This window comes from Delphinus delphis, chromosome 8, assembly GCF_949987515.2.
Source record: "Delphinus delphis chromosome 8, mDelDel1.2, whole genome shotgun sequence".
Lineage (NCBI taxonomy): Eukaryota > Metazoa > Chordata > Mammalia > Artiodactyla > Delphinidae > Delphinus > Delphinus delphis.
Window position 1 is genome coordinate 62,613,431 of NC_082690.1, and position 12,349 is coordinate 62,625,779.

The following is a 12,349-nucleotide window of genomic DNA, read 5'->3' on the forward strand; positions in this document are numbered from 1 at the left end:
AAAGAGAACTGAGGTATCTATGCTAAGATCAGACAAAATAGACTTTTAAGTCAAAAGTTGTTACAAGAGACAAGGAAGAACACTAAATATTGATAGAAGTGTCAACCCATCAAGAAGATATAAAACTTATAAACCTATGAACCTAACAACAGAACTCCAAACCATAGGAAGCAAACATTGAGAAGTGAAGACAGAAATAGACAGTTCTGAAATAATAGTTGGAGATTTCATTGCTGTGCTTTCAATAATGGATAAAAACAACTAGGTAGAAGATCAGTAAGGAAACAGGGTAGTTGAACAACACTGTAAACCAGCTAGATCTGATAGACGTAAACAGACTCTCCATCCAACAACAGCTAGCAGTGTTTCTGCTGAACAAATTTTCTCAAGAACTTTGTGGATCTTCTAAAGATTTCAGTGGGGTTCACTCCTTTAGACAAAAGCCACTTCTATGGTTCTTTTCCAGACAAACCCTTCTGGAAAAGCCTTGGCCTCCTGCTGAGATGGTAGGAAACAGTGACCAAAGCCTTGGCCTCCCGCTGAGATAGTAGGGAACAGTGACCTTAAGCTTCCTAGAGGACTTCTAATTTCGTTGATATCTGTGAGGCAAACGCTTATCTTCTTGAAAGGACCATTTTTGTGCCTGATTCCTTTACCTTTTAATCTTTCTGAGGTTTTAGGAAAAGGTTGTACAATCATAATCAACAGAGATTCAAGACTGTGAATCTCTTTATTCTAATGGGTTTTGCCCTTTGCAGAGGCTGAGAAATTTCAAAATTGTAAGGCCTTGGCTCCTGTTTGTTTAACAGTTCTTTCCCCAATTTATCTTTCATTTCTCACATTTTATCATAAGCAGCAAGAAGAAATCAGGAGGCACTTTTAACACCTCACTTGGAAGTCTCCCTAACTATAAAACCAGCTTTTAAGTATTTCCTTGTACATAACTCCAGGACATAATTTTGGTAAGCTTTCTATCACTACATAACACGAATCCTCTTCCTTCTGTTTCTAATAACATGTCCCTCAATTTCTTCTGAGCCCTCACTGCAGGATACCTAAAGTCTGGATTTCTTCTAACAGTCTGTCGAAGGTATATAGGCTTTCTCTGTCATGCTCTTCAAAGTTCTTCTAGCTTCTGCTCACTTGCCTGATTCCAAAGCTGTTCCCAAGTTTTAGGTACCACTTCTAGGCACCAAAATCTGTATTATTTTTATATTGTCGTATAATAGATTGCCACAAACTTAGTATCTTAAAAAACACACACATTATATCACAATTTCTGTCAGGAGTCTGACATGGCTTAGCTGGGTCCTCTGCTCAAGGTCTTACAAGGCAGCACTCCAGGTGTTGACTGAGCTGTATTTTCATCTAGAGCCTCAACTGGAGAAAAGCTGCTTTCAGCTTATACATGTTGACACAATTCATCTCCTTATGATTTTAGGACTGTCCACAGTTCCTTGCCACAATAGCTTTTCTGTAGGCCCTCCTTCAACATGGTAGCTTACTTCTTTAAGCCAGCGGGAGGGAAAATTATCTCTAAAGAAAGGCCGAGTCGCTCTTTAAGGTCTTTTCCCTGATTAAGTCAAGCCTAGCCAGGATAATATTCCTTTTGGCTAATGCAAAATCAACTGATTCTGGACCTTAATTTCATCTGAAAAATTCCTTCATCTATGCCACATTCTATTAGCTAGCAGCAGGGGGAGGGCATTCCATAGGCCTCGAATCATGGAGCTACCCTCATCTGTGTGCCAAGTGACAAAATATGTAACATGCTCAGCCCAGTGTTGGACCTATTCTAAGGGTTCAATCAATGTTAACTCCTCCTATCATTTAATGTTTTTAAAGCCCTGTTGAAACCACAGTCTCAGTGCCCAAAGGGATGTGGGACTCAATGAGGTAAATCCCACTGAAGGGGAGGAGGACCTAAAGGAGGTTTCCACCACTAAGCCAAGGGAGAATCTGATTCTCCTAGTAATAAGAGCATGCCTCACATTTTAGGAAAATCTGGAGAGAGGAGCTGTTAGTGAGGACTTGAAGAGCTAAACCAGAGAACTTAGAAGGAATACATAGGAAGATTAGGTTCCAGGGAACTTTTCAGTGCATCAAGGTAGAGTATAGAAAAGGAATTAAGGGAAGCATAGCCCAGGGAGTGTATGCCAAGGAAACAAGTAGGATGGCTGTTATCTGGGGAGACATATAACTTTCAAGACATCCTTTTAGTTGGCCAAAGGGACTTGGAGTTTAGGTGGCTCAGGATTGCAGCTGAGCTATTCTGTACATGGAATTCATTTGGTGCCTACACCTATTCCAGGTGGTAGAGGCAAATTTTCAGAGAGGATATCTAATTAAGATTGGCCTAGGAACCAAAGTAACCAGAAAAGTGGCAAGTGTAATGGGGAAAACATCATGAAAAGAGACAAGGGCTGCTTGAATGGGATGAATAAGGCCCAAGGGCCATAGGATCCTATAGGACCAGGAATGGACATGTAGGAAAATGAGAAGCTCCCCAAGGTAGAGGAGCAGGCTCTAATCTGCAGGAGACTATGAAAACTGAAAGTAGAATGGCAGACCCACCACTCCAGGGAGCATAAATATAGGGTTTGATGACAATATATCAAGTACAATAAAGATTGGGAAGCTTACATACATTGGGGAATGAAAGGATCAGTCAAGACAGAAGGGTCTAAATTAAGGCCATGCTTTTTTTTTTCTTTCTTTCTTTTAAAATTTTAACTAGAAACTACATACCACAGCTGCAGTCAGGAATGCTGATCCTGAAGGTTAACTTTCAGAGGTGGCTTCCTGTCTCCTGGTGCTTCTGCCATGAGATAATGGGAAATATTAGCCATAGAAATTGCTGCAACATGGAAAATAACTTTCATCATTTTGGTGTAGACTGAAAGTTAAGGGAGATGCTGTGTCTCTTTTCTGCTAATGTTTTAGTTATTTTCTTGTTGTCTCAGAACGAGGAGTCTCTTTCCTTTAGGAAATGTGGGAGACTGTAACCCAAAGAAAGCCTCTTCAGCCTTTGAAATCCCATAGCCATTGACCTCCAAATAGGTTAGGAAGGAACCAAAAGGGTAGGACAGTAGCTGCAGCTGCTTTTTCTTTCTAAGACTTAGAACTAAGCCTGTTGAGCTAGAATTCTCATAGCTGTCATTTCAAGGGCACAGACAAAGGCACATAGGGAGGAGGGCAGACTCCTCAATGATTGTCTCCACTGGACAGGCTGGTTCAGATTTGAACAGATATTGTCCTGACACTGGAGTTGGGGAGTCTGTGTGTCCTGTTACACTGTCAGGCTCTTCTCACTCTGCATGAGTAAGTCTGCTGGGCATTGGATAGGAGTTGAATGTGTCAGAAGACATTTTTCAAGATGACCTTCCCGGAAGGGAGCTAGCAGACCATGGATATATCCCCACATTAGGAGGTGATCTGCCAGTGATTTGGGAGCATTGGTTTATACCACAGTGGACACAACCTTTGCTCACTAAGCAGAATGGTACAAGTAAGACTTTATATTGACTAGAGAAAGTGTATTGTGGAAATCAATCCATATATTTAGTCCTTGCTAAAGACTGAGTCCCTGGTATTTATGTAACCTAACAAAATGATCTCTGCTGAAGACTAATGCAGTGGCCTTTACTAGGTGTATGTAGGTCCAGACACACTAGTATTTTCCTCAGAAGTAAATCAGTTTTACAGTTAAGGTGTATACCAGGATCCCTCCTTCCCACCCCTGTCTAGAGTGTCTGGGAAGAAATCCTTGAAGTCACATAAAAATTCAACTTTGTGAGTTCCAGCAAGGATCTATTAACAGTCGAAGACTTACATCCTTGTTCAAGGCCATGTTGTGTCTTTTCACTGACTTATTCTCTAAGAAAAATACATGTAAAATAGTGTGTATAGCTGAGTGCTGTGTATAAGGCACTTGTTCCAATAGTTGCCCAAGGCAACAAGCCATTCTTTGTAGCTTTGTGTGCCTCAGAGCTGATACTGGGGTTGTGTCAATGAAAGAGAAGTAGAGATATGGGTAGTAGGAAGAAGGATGAGGAGAAGAAAAGATGTCTTTTAGTTCTTGTCTACTTCAGTGTTGCCTACAGCGAAGGACTTGTGGCCAAGAGGTAGATTATTTGCCCATACTTTGTGGTGCTGGAAAGATTTTGACAATGATTTCTCCACCTAGCTTATCATACAGTTTTGGTCTGTTTGAATGCCAAATTATAGAGATAGATTTAAAGAAGGCAGAAACTGCAGCAAATTAATGGCGGTGTTAAGGATTGTAATGTCCTCACTCCCCTGACGGATCGAACTGGACTTGGTTTTAAACCAATTGAAAGTTAAAAGTATGAGTTAATCTTTCAAAGTAGTTGTTCTCAGTCTTTATTTTGGATAATAATCACCTGAGGACATCTTAAAAATGTGGGTTCCCAGCCCCACTCACAGAGAATCTGACATGGGATGTCTAGCTTATTGCTCAGGAACTAAGGTTTTTATAAACCCCCCAACTTTAATTTTATAAATGCTACCAAGTGTTCAATCATATTTTGAAAAAAAAAACCAACCCTATTCTAAGGAGACATTTTTAATGGAGAAAAGATGGGAGTGAAAAAACTAAATTTGCCATTCCTGTTGGCCTGAACATGAAGATATCTCCTTTGAGATTCTTTACTTCTTAGTTTCCAACTGAAGCGTTCTTTCTGTCTCAGTATTTGAATGAATACACATGAAGGTTCCACTACTATGCTAGAATGTTCAACTGAGGGATCTTTAAGAATTTAACTTCAAAGGATAAAGACATAGAAAGGGCTATGAAGAGCTATAAAGCTCATTAAGGAGACAGGCAGGCTAGATCCAGAAATGCTGCCAACATGTGACTGAGTCTAATATGGTTTTCAGAAGGAGAGATCAGAAAGGATGTTTGAGAAAAACCATCAAAGAAACAATAGAAGAATATTTCCCAGAGCGGCAGTATGGTCTGATTCTCCATAATGAAAATATACATCAAATGTTGTACAGAATTAATAACAACAACAGTAACAACAACTCTAATATATCCTGGAAATATTCTCCTATTCTTAGAATAAAGAGTTTGAGTATTAAACAAATGAAAAATCTGGTTTATTTACAGATAAGTTTAAAGCAGACTGATATCAGAGAAACAATAGAAGAATCTAGGGAGCTCCTCTTTGTTGACCATCCCTTCTCTCTGTACCCATCATGATAATGTGCCTTTGAGTGAACTAGATCATACAAGTACCATGGATTGGAAGTTTGGCAAAGATTTAAAATTTCAGCATTTATTTCACACATATTTATTGAGGGCTATCATCATGCTGGGAAATGTTTTAAGTATTGTGTGTTGATTGATGAATAAGGCAGGTTAGATACCTGCCCTTACCCCTAGTGGAGGGAAGCAAACCATAAACTTGTAAGTATTTGAATAAGCAAAATAATTTCAGATTATTTTAAGTGCTAGGAAAGAAACAAGCAGATAATGGGATGGAGACTAACTTGAGGCTGCTTTCGATATGTAGTTAGAGAATGTGCGTTCAAAGGCTCTGCTGCTAATCGTGAGCTGCTTTAGACTCTTTATGTAGTGTCCAGCCTTTCCCAGTTTCTGTCAAATATAATGATCCACCAATGCCACTTCTGAGTATTTATCTAAAGGAAAAGAAAATATTAATTTGAAAAACTCCTCCCTCTCCCCCACCAGGTTCATTCCAGCATTATTTACAATAACCAAAGTTGGAAACAACATGAATGTCCATTGATGGATGAATGGATAAAGAAAATGTGGTACATTTCTAATGGAATATTATACAGCAGTAAAAAAAAAAGGAAGGGGGCTTCCCTGGTGGCGCAGTGGCTGAGAGTCCGCCTGCCGATGCAGGGGACATGGGTTCTTGCCCCAGTCCAGAAGGATCCCACATGCTGCGGAGTGGCTAGGCCCGTGAACCACGGCCGCTGAGCCTGCGCGTCCGGAGCCTGTGCTCCGCAACGGGAGAGGTCACAACAGTGAGAGGCCCGCGTACCGCAAAAAAAAAAAAAAAAAAGGAAGGAAATTCTGCCATTTGTAACAACATGGTTGGACCTTGATGGCATTATGTTAAGTAAAATAAGTCAGACAAAGATAAATACCATATGATCTTACTTGCATATGGAAATGAAAACAAAGCAAAACCAAAAACAAACTAAATGATACAGAGAACAGGTTGGTGGTTGCCAGAGGTGGGGGAGAGGGAGGGCAAAATGGGTGAAGGACAAAGGCTGAAATTTCCAGTTATAAAATGAATGAGTCCTGGGGATGTTAATGTGCAGCATGATGACTATAGTTGATAATACTGTATCGTGTATTTGAAAGTTTCTAAGAGGAAGACCTTAAAATTTTTCATCATAAGGAAAAATAAACTATAACTATGTGGTGATGGATGTTAACTAGACTTTGGTTATCATCTTGGAATATATACACATATGGAATCATGTTGCACAACAGAATAATATTATATGTGAATTATAGCTCAATAAAAAAAAGTAATAAAATTTTAGCTTGCCTCTTAGTCTCTGCCTCCTATTATAGATTTTATTATTCCTTTAGCTCCTCTTTGGACTTGTTGGATTAACTGTGTTGAACAGCTTATCCAGTTAGAAACTCATCCTGAATTCCTAAGTCTAGCCATTTGGGGGTATCCATTCCTTTTTGATGGGGAAATGGTGATGTGGGCACCTTTTATTTCTTGGAAGCCCATTTTCCCTACTTTTTCCCCTAAACTGTGGTCCTTGTTAGTTACTTACTAAATGCTCGGCATTAGTTTGCTCTATTTGTTTGACTGCTCTGTATGAGAAGCTCTTGAATCTGTTATCTCTATCCTTGTTGTGGTCCATCTTTCACATTGCATCCTGAAACTTGTAGGTAAATCATTTACTTGTTTACAAAACTTGCAAACCCTTCATTGGTTTATGATATGATCAAATTACTGGGCCCTGGCATTCAAGACCCCTCACAATCTGGCAACAATTAACCCAATTCCTTTCACAACCACTCTTTTTCCTTTTCCTAACATCTAGTTCACTTACTTCTCTTAGAAACTATACTCTGTCATCTGTCCTCAGTCTCACAGTTTTCTTAACCCTGTATGTTGAGGGGGAGCAGAATATGCCACCTCCAAATCCGCCACTTTGGCATGTGGACTGTTTTGAGCTGAAGGCAATTAAGACCCAGCAGACTCAGGAAGACTTTTTTTAATTTTTTTTTTTTGCGGTACGCGGGCCTCCCACCGTTGTGGCCTCTCCCGTTGCGGAGCACTGGCTCCGGACGCTCAGGCTCAGCGGCCATGGCTCACGGGCCCAGCCGCTCTGCAGCACGTGGGATCCTCCGGACCGGGGCACGAACCCGTGTCCCCTGCATCGGCAGGCGGACTCCCAACCACTGCGCCACCAGGGAAGCCCCAGGAAAACTTTTTACCTCTCCTTGAACTGCCTGAAAGAATCATATAGAGGGCCTGTACCAGAGAGAGCTATTACCAGAGACAACTTTTTATATCAGAAAGATGTACCTGCATGGCATGGCAAACATTTGCTTACCAATCATTTGCTCTTCTCATCTTGTGAACTGTCTTCCTCGCCTTTGAAGCCCTACACTCCTACTTCCTTCTCCTTAGCTTGGGATAGTATATATGCCTCAACTGCCAGATTGCTTTGAGTCTTCATGTCTTGGTGGGGATCTTGTAAGTATATAATTAAACTTAATTTTCTCCCGTTAATCTGTTTTATGTCAACTCAGTTATTAAACCAGCCAAAAAATCTAGAAGGGAAATTGTTTCCTCCCCTAAAATATTATGTTACATGAGCACTTCCCAGGACACTATGCTTCTAACCCAATTCAGGTTTCTCCTTATTTGTGAAGCCTTCCTTTATTCTTCCAGGTTGAGTTAGTTCCTCTCTTCTCTGTGCTTACCATAGCACCTGTTACTTACATGAATCATAATAACAAAGTTAAACTTTTCTTGAGTCCTTTACTCCTGGAAAGCAGTGATGGTTAAAGAAATCCATCCACCCTTTTGTGTTCTGAGAATTAGTTTACTGCAAAGAGCCACCTTTCCCCATATGACTTATATAAACTCATCTGTGTGTCCCTTTATTACTTATAGGGAGGCCAGACACAGACCGCCCCCCCACACCTTTTAAATTTATTTATTTATTTATTTCTATACAGTAAGTCTTTGTTGGTTACCTATTTTAAATATAGCAGCAGACACAGACCCTTTAAATTCCATTCTTTGCCTCATAAAGGATTCACTGAGCTGTTTGTCCCCCTGATCAATTGGAAAGTGTTTGAAACTAAACATTAGTTAAAATTCTCTCCTTTTCAGTCCCCTTAACTTTGACTCACCCTCCTCCTGACCCTGCATACAACCTCTCCTTAATGATCCCTCCTAAGGATAAAATATTCCCTGATTATCCCACTCCCTCTATACTGTGTTCTTCTTAGCCTGCTGACCCTTTCCTCTAAAAGAATATTCCTTTCTGCCTGACCTTTGAGATGCTTGAAGCTCTATGTTTGGATTATTTTCTCTATTACAATAGTCTCTTTCCCCTATTGCAATAATCCTTTCAAATAGTCTCTTTTTACCTAAGTCTAGATTTATTTTTAGTTGACAATAAAAATTACCAAGTTGTTTGTTTCGATAATGTACTCCCTTTCCCCCAGATTTGGAGCTGTTTATTGGAACAAGGAGAAAGCCAGGTTCCTATTTGTGTTCTTAGCATGCCTTAATCTGCCTGTGTCTCTGACTGTCCCTATGCCTGTTTCCATCTATTTCTGTTTTTATTTTAGTCTCTGAGTATGTCATTGTATCTCTTTGTCTGTCCCATTTCCGTCCTTTTCCTTCACCTACCTGTCTTCTTGAGGCCAAGCTCCTGTCTTCAGGTTGCTCCAGAGATATTACAGAGAAAGTAGAGCTGGTTCTTTCCCGGAGTCTGGTAGTTTGCTGACTGAAATCTTCAGCCTAGATTTCAGCTGCCTCTGTGTCAAAGGGCCTTATTATATCCTCCAGACAGGAAGTGAAAAACTGGTTTTACTTTCGGTTTTGTTTTTTCTCCCTTTAAAAGAAATCAGCTGATTTAAAGGAATCCTGCTTATTTATTTATTTATTTATTCGTTAATTCATTTATTTGTTTATATTGTGATTCCTGGGTGTTAAAATAACTGCAAATGGAAGACTAATGTTGGTATATGTGTGTGCATGCATGTGTGAATCAGTGGTGGAATGGGGTGAGCACCAGATAAAGAACATGGGAGAAACAGGATAGGGAAAGAATTTAGGAGAAGAGACATGGGCACATTCGAGTGTCTTCCTCAGGGAAGTTGCTTTAACTGCTTTACTGTTCTAGCTCTCAAGTCACCCAAGGACAAAGAGGAAGCATGCTCTCAGTGCTAATGAAACTTCTTAGGTTTTATTTCCTATAAAAGATCTCTCTAGAACTTGCTGTTTTTTTGTTTGTTTGTTTTGTTTTTTGTGGTTGATTTGAAAATTAACCATGTTTCCAACATTGTATTAGCGGATTTGGATGATTCAACACTACCGCGAGATAAATTCTTAACAGCATGTTGTGTGTTTATGGTGAGAAAGAGAATTTTACAGTTGTCTATATTTTATATTAGAGCTTTTTAGTAATGTTAAAAACCTGACTGTTTTCTCTCACACCTAAATCCCATGTAAAGCATTTTGTTTCATTGATTATTATCTTACTGCATGATTTAATTCATTATAATTTTGCTTGTAGATCAGTACCTCCTGCTCCTGTGTTCTTCAGTTTCAAGCTTTATATGTCTACACACGTCTTCTTGGAGGTGAACATCATACTCATTTTTCCCAGGTCCTCTAGAAAGTCTACCCACATTGTTTCATATTTCCCCTTACCACTCCCAGTACACCTGCACATCTCCACTACATGGACCTTTAGTGAGCTCTTCTGCACTGTGCTCTCAGAGCAGTTATACCACTCTTAATGATGCTCCTATCATGTTGTGCTGCACTGTAGCTGTTGCTTGTCTGTCTGATTTCTCCCATCCCCCAAACCTGAAACATCCCACCTCCCTGTGTTCGTCCCAGTTGTGGGGGATCTGTCTTCTTCATCATTATATCCCAGATGTAGTGCATGAAACATACAGATGAACAGAATGTGTGATGATTGAATAAGGAAATTATCATATCTGTCAGAGCTTGTTTCCTTAGTTATATGTGAGGATATTAATATTATATATTAATATATAGTATTATATATATTAATATATATAATATATTAATATAATATATAACATTAATATATATAATATATTAGTATATAATATTAATATATAATATTATATATTAATATATATTATATAATATTAATATTAATTTCAGTGAGTTGACATGAGGCACAAAGAAGGTATAAGGGCAGTTGGCATGGTGTGCTAACAATAAGACTTCACTTTTCCTACTTTTAGAATAGGAGTGTAGGTGTTTTCTAGTAAACAAGAGTTTAAATGTCAGTCATTAATTTGAGTCCGGGATCCGACAGTGACTAGCTATGTTTGCTTACGTCTTGAGTGTGGAGGGGCGACCGAAGTAATGAGAAGCAGCCAGGTGGTGGAATGAATTTGTGCCAGTAGCACTACCCACCTCACATACATTAATGAGGATAAAATGAGATAGGTTAATCCCACCCTGTGCTTGGCCTGCAGCAGACATTCAAATATGAATTCTTTTTTCCCCAGCACATAATTTGTTTGAAGATCTAATCTGTCAGAACAAGAAACATCAAGTGGAGTGTCTTCAGCTGCAGTGCTCCTTCCAGTGTTTAATTTGATTAAGATTTCAGTAAATGTGTAAATTAATGAAGGAATTAAAGCAATCCCATAGAATCAAAATCATATTCACAAACAGGTTCATTTCACCACACAGTTACCGCCTGTTCCTCCAGGTCAACCCCCAATACAGAGGACAGACTCTTGGTTTCATCTTTTGGTTTTCTCTCAATTCCAAGAAATGTTTGTTTTTAACGTGAACTTCGGTTAAATGATTAGTGAATGTTTTTTGAAAGATGTTTTCTCCAGGCTTTTTTGTTTCTTTTTTTACTGCCAGTTTTTAACTTATGTTCTCTTTGAAAAATTATAGCCTTATTCTGAATAAACTGAGGGAAAAGGAATTCACCCAGACCTCTGCAGTGATACTAGAGAGAGCCAGTAATCCACCCAGGGTTCCATCCAGAACTGAAACTAGAGTGAGGCAAGAGAGGAACCCAGGGTAGAATGGAAATTGAGAGTGAGAGAGTGCTTAAATTTTGTACTCTAGGTGCCTCACTTGCTTCACCCTAATTTCAGCCCTACTTTCAGCTTCGGCTAAAAATCCTGAGGAATGGGCCAGTCCATCTCTAATCCATTGATTACAGAGAGAAGGGCAGCTGAGATCACTGGGTCTCTCTTGCCTGGCATTTTCCCCTGACCCTTTCCTTTTAGCTGGCTCATCTTTGGCTAAGAGAATATGTCTTTTGAGGGAGTCTTTTGAAATCTGGTGGGTGATACTTGCCAACGAAGAAAGGGGGTGGGTGGTATTTCTCCTCTTGCCTTCTTCTTTCTTTTGCCTAGTCAAATAATTAAAATGACATAAGACAGATTAACAGTAGAAAATCAAATTTAATACATATATATGGAGGATTAACATAAGCATGAGAAATTTGAAAGACAGTAAGGCAAGATGAGGTACATTTATTTATTTTACAGGACTAAGGAGAAGGAGGTAAGGATCTGGGATTTCAAAGGGAAGTAAGGTGATTCACAGGGAAATGTAGAGATTTAATGTTTGTTAAACAAATGTTTACTGGGCCATCTAGAGAGAATGGGATACGGAAGGACTTTGATTAAACTGGCCTTGCTACCACTACGCTGTCTACCACTCCTAGTTCATAATATACTGTAGTTATCTATAGTGTCATGTAGTTATCTTTAGTGTCATATAGTTATCTATAGTGATATCTCCCTCCTGGAACAGTCTGTCTATATTAAATTATCTTAGGCAGTTAGGTGGAAGTTCCAAGATTCTTCCTGGGTCTTTTGGACCTTGCTTGTCTGGAAATAATCTGTATGGCAGCGTGGCACATCTTGGGGCAAGCTTCACTGAATCCCATCAAAAGAGAGGAAGACGGGGAAGAAAAATCAGATAACCTAGGTGTTTTAGTAAAAACACAGTTTTCCTTTGTTTCAGTGCCAGATGCATGGAGGGGTTTCCCCACAGCAAGCAATTCTGCAACACCAGCCTGTTGTCCTACAATTTAACTTGATTCTGACACTATGTATCTTCCTAGA

The 12,349-nt window shown here is 39.5% G+C and overlaps 1 protein-coding gene across 1 annotated transcript in view; it reads right to left on the reverse strand.

The window, feature by feature from the left end:
* LOC132429745 (interferon-induced very large GTPase 1-like) overlaps positions 1-9,024 on the reverse strand; it is a 30,373-nt gene extending 21,349 nt beyond the window's left edge. The window contains exons 1-2 of the mRNA XM_060018432.1: positions 8,898-9,024; positions 2,749-2,818 (exon numbers count right to left, since the gene is read on the reverse strand). The gene's annotated coding sequence lies outside the window, so the exon portion shown is untranslated. The remainder of the gene's footprint in view (positions 1-2,748; positions 2,819-8,897) is intronic.
* Positions 9,025-12,349: the final 3,325 nt, after the last annotated feature.